The following is a 5,154-nucleotide window of genomic DNA, read 5'->3' as shown; positions in this document are numbered from 1 at the left end:
TAATGACTTAAATAAAAATAAAATACAAAATCAATAGTAATCATAATATATAATAAACATACATATGTAAGTATATATCATATATTACACATGTATAGAAATAGTTTTTCCATTGCAGGGCCTTCATTCGGGCCCTGGGAACTCTAGCCTGAATTTCTTTTCCTCAAGGACAGTGAGGTTCGCCTTCACCCATGGTGCAAAAGAGTTACTTGGACAGTGAGATCAAATCCCAGCAATGGCAGAAATACTGGCCCCAGTTCCAAGACTGAGACTTAATTTTTTTTTAATGGAAACAGGTATGTTTATTCAGTTTCATACTGAATATTAAACAAAAATACAGTGGAGAATTTTGTACAGCTATTCAAACATCCTTCCTTTACCCCTAAAGTACTTCTCTGAGAACTACATTGTTTCTTTTTTTGTACATTTTTATTGTAAATAGGTTGTGCAGAGGGGTTACAGTTACATGAGCAAGGTAATGAGTATATTTCCTATTGAGCAATGTTGCCTCCTCCTCTGTATTCTCCCTACCATACCTTCTCTCCCATCTCCACAACTACTCCCCCTGCCCTGGTCAGTGACTTATTTTTTTATTTTTGGCTTGGCACAGGGTTTGAATTTAAGTAGTGACAATGCTGCACCTTGCCACACATTGCTACAGATTTACCAAGACCCTGAGATCAAATCCCAGGCTAGGAAAGAAAACTGGCAGAAATTCCAAACAAGTGAGCTTTATTTTTTTAATTTATTTAATTAATTAATTAATTAATTTTTATTTGTTCTTATTTTTTTGGCCAACCATGGGGCTTGAACTCACGTCGTGGCAACTCTGCCTTAGCTTCGATCACACTAGGCTGGGGTGCAGCATCTGGACCCATATTCGATCCGGGGATCCTAGGACCAGAGGGCTTGCAAGAAGAAAAAAAAAGTTAGAAAGCACAAATGTGGTGAGCTGCAGAGGGCTGGAGGGTTTTACGATTTTTTTCTTTGCAAGGTGACTATCCTGGGTCTTAATTACCTGGTTGCAAACTGGAGCTGACCTGCCATTGCTGAAAGCTGGTGAGCTATCAGGGAAACCATAGGCTTCCTGTTAACATAGGCTTCTGGTTCAAACCCGTCCTAACACCTACCAATGGCAGGAGATCGCAAGGGACTTGTTCCTACGCATACGAATACCAATTGATAGAGTAGTTCATGCAACAGTTGAGTCTAAAATTGGATGCTGCCCACCCATGTATGGAAATATAGATCCTTGGTTTAATTATGAATTTATGACTATATTGTTCCCCACCCGGGCTCGATCTCAGGTCTAGTGAATGGCCTCGCTCCTTAGTGGCTACAGGCTCTTGTGCTCACCATGACCCTTTCACCAATTGGGTCTGCTAGGCCTTGAGTTAAAATCCCAGCACTGACAAAAGATTCATCCTTATGTCAAAAAGCAATCGTTGCACATGTTTTCCTCTCCTGTGAAAGTCCTGGGTCTCAACAAAGATGGAGAATGCATAGGCAACCCTATAACCATAGGAACAGGTTGTTATCCATGTCATCACAGTTATATCTGTCACCATACTCAGGAAAATACACAATACGAAGTACACCGAATGCAAGATGCTGTCCAAACATATATGTTAATATAGAACCTATGTTTAAATAATGAATTTATGGCTATAGTGGGGGCACCCTGAGGATCAATGTCAGATCCTGGGAATGGCCTAGCTCCTTAGTTGCTCATAAGCTGGTTTGTTCACCTTGACCTACTCACCAATTGGTCCTGCTAGGCCCTGAGACAGATCCCAGCACTACCAACAAGTGGATCATGAAGTAAGAAACTGAGTGTAAAAATTATTTTCCTTTTCTCTCAGAGTCCTGGGTGTTAGGCATGATGGAGAACATGTCTACAAATCTAGATGCTATGTAATAGTATATCATCAATGTAATAAACGGAGTGGGTGTCATTGTAGTAAATAAAATCAATGGTAAATAAATGAATAAAAAAATACAAGGAACAACCACACCAAACATGTATGGACTGAACATCTATAGGTAAGTATACATCCTATCTTTACAATGTATATAAATAGTATGCTTTCCAGAGCTGGAGCTTGAATTCGGGCCTAATGAACAGACCTGACTTTCTTATCTTCAAGTATGGTAAGATTCCCCTTCATCCACAGTGCTGCAGATGTACCCAGACCCTGAGTTCAAATCCAAAACCGGGCAGAATAAACAGCGCGAATTGCAAGCCAGGGAGCTCATTTATTTTTTATTTTATTTTATTTTATGCTCAGCACGGCACTTGAACTCATGTTGTGGCAACTCTGCCTCAGCTTTGATCACTCAAGGCTGGGATGGAGCCAATGGATCCACAGCTGCTCCTGGGATCCTAAACCCCCAGGCCTTGCAGAGAAAAAATGCACAGAAAAATGTTGTGAGATAGCTTTTTATGTTTTCTTCCTTTGCATGGTGACCCTCCTGGGCCTGACTGACACTGTTGCAAAGGGTACTTCACCTTGCATTGCTGAAGGCTGGCAGAATACCGGGGAAGCCATAGGCCCACGTGGCAAGGTAGGCCCTGATTTCGAATCCCTGTCCTGACACAACCAATGGCAGGAGATACTAAGAGACTTGTTCCCATCCATAGGAATAACAATGGAATGTTATCAATGTCATGGTTGAATAAGTTGATTGTAAATGATGCTTCTATAAAATTAGCACAATTTTAAGAGGCTGATTGATTTTATGAAGCATTAAAAGAATACTATTACTTACAGGAACACAATAATTTCAAGACACTGATTGATTTCATTAATAGTTTAAGGATGAAAACAATAACAATAATTACATGGAGGAATAATAAATACCCAAGAATTGGTACAAATGTAGTCTATATAAGTGAATAATGGACAGACATCTCTGGCATGCTATAAAGATATATATTTATTAGTATACTTCCATCTGTGTGTCAATCTGTTCTTATTTTGTCAACCCCTGGGGCTCGATCTCAGGTCCTAGGAACTGCCTGTCAGCTCAATTTGCCCCAGGATGGCGTGTTGAAACTCACCCATTCATGAATTTGGCCTTGTAGGCCATGAGTTCAGATGCCAGCACTCCCAAACAATGAATCGTGGAGTAAGAAGCTGATGTTGACACATGTTTTCCTTTACTGTGAATCTTCTGGGTGTCAGGTATGAAGTGGAAAACATATGCAGACCTATATACTATGTATTCAATATAATCAATGTTCTATGTGTCATAATAGTCAATAAAATAAACGGTCAATACATGATTAAAACAAAAAATAAAATGAAAAACTCCACTGAATGCAATATGGAGTCAACATATGTATATAAATATAAATCATATATGTAAATTGTAGGATGTTTTCTAGTGGTGGGGATCAATTTCAGGCCTAAGGAACAGACTTGAATTTCCTGTCTTCAAGGAGGAAATCTTCCCCTTCCCACACAGTGCAACAGGCTTACCCAGACCATGAGTTCCAATCCCAGTCTTGGCAGAAAAAAAGGCACCTTTATAGTATATGAGGTCCAATTCTTCGGTATTTCATTATGCCTCCATTTTATGAATGTGATTGTTTAAATGCTTAATAAAGTGTTAATTAAAATCAATCAGTGTCCTATAATATAATTGTGTATAAATTTTTCATAGAATAACTCAACAACTGCTCATTAATTCATGACATTAATCACATTCCATTGGTAATCATATGGATAGGAATGGATTTCATAGGATCTCCTGCCATTTGGAGGTGGCAGGACCAGGATTCGAGCTGTAGGCTCCAGCTCCCACCACTTAAACCCGAGGATAGGGAACTCACAAGTCTGTCCAAGAACATCAGCAAGACCAATGATGAGGCAGGCAGCAGTAGCTCTCAGCAATCCTCCTTGTTACTTACAAGGCTGTGATGGGAGGATCAAAGTCATCCTAAGTACAAAAGTCCTTGAGACCCCTGTCCAAATTCAGTGCCAACTAAGCCAGAAGTAGAGCCGTGTAGCTCTTGTGGTAGAGGGCTAGCCTTGAGCAAAAGCAGCTCATGGGCTGTGCCCAGATCCTGAGTTCAAGGTTTGGGACTGACAACAAACAGACATACACAAGAATCTGTGCAGCCATTGACTAAAGCAGGTCATCCTCTTGTGCCCAACTGAATTGGACATAGTTCCCAGAGAAAGTGGCTGGGGATTTGCTGTCATCTTGACTCTGCACATGCTGCCTGCATCACAGGATTCTGGCCACAATCCCATTCTTTCATGTTTCTTTCTGACCAATCGAATACAAGAATTGTGGCCATGCCCACATTCCATGCTGCCCTGTACCCCCAGGATTCCCTCGGTTGGTCGTCACCACTACCAGCAGTTGAAGAAGGTAGTGGTGGCTGAGTTGTGAGCAAGAGACTTGAAGCTAATTTGGAGTAGGAAATTGATGTGCCCTCCTGCTTCCCAGCCCCCTCTTTTGCTTCCTCCAAGTCACCATATTTCAAACCTCAGGTGGTGGCAAGCTTCTTGTAAGCTTGCAATCATGACCTGGTCCCGGCCCCTGGTCCTCTGCTCTAGACCTAAGTGTCTGCAATGCCCCCTCCATTGCTGCTCACTCCACCAGGAGCATCAGCCAACAACTCCTCCCAGCAGCACAAGTGAGTGGCCGCCCAGTGGGCCTGCACCCTGCGACACTCGTACTTGGAGATCCCCCCCAGGTCCCAGACTTGCACCTCCATCACACCCAACAGTCCAGCCAGGGCTCTGCCACTAATGCGCCAAAAGGGTAGGGGGTGGGTGTCAACCCGGGGATCCTACCCCCATCCCTAGCGGCCAATGTCCCAGGAAAAGGGCAGATGTAATGATGGGTGAAGACAGGGTGCCACATCGTCCTTGGCCTAGAGCAGTGGAAGCCACAGAGCCATGCACCCTTTTTCTCCCTAGTGGGAACTTGGTGGCTTTAGTCAAAGGTGGGGAGCAGCACCTCCACACCTGCCTTCTCTGGTCTTTTTTTTCTGGGCATGAAGGTTGTTGGATGCATAAGATAAACCCCCCGCCCCCCGTTGCTGTGTGAGCCCTTGTCTTCTGTGCTTGGTCATCCTTTCACCTGAAGAGGGTCCCAGAAAAGCCCAGGAGGGAGGTGAAGGGCGCTGGGGGTCAAAGC

The sequence above is a fragment of the Dipodomys spectabilis genome, unplaced genomic scaffold (genome assembly GCF_019054845.1).
Source record: "Dipodomys spectabilis isolate Male_0828 unplaced genomic scaffold, ASM1905484v1 ptg000172l, whole genome shotgun sequence".
In the NCBI taxonomy this organism is placed as follows: Eukaryota; Metazoa; Chordata; class Mammalia; order Rodentia; family Heteromyidae; genus Dipodomys; species Dipodomys spectabilis.
The sequence above is the reverse complement of the archived record's forward strand: the minus strand, read 5'-3'. Positions refer to the sequence as shown.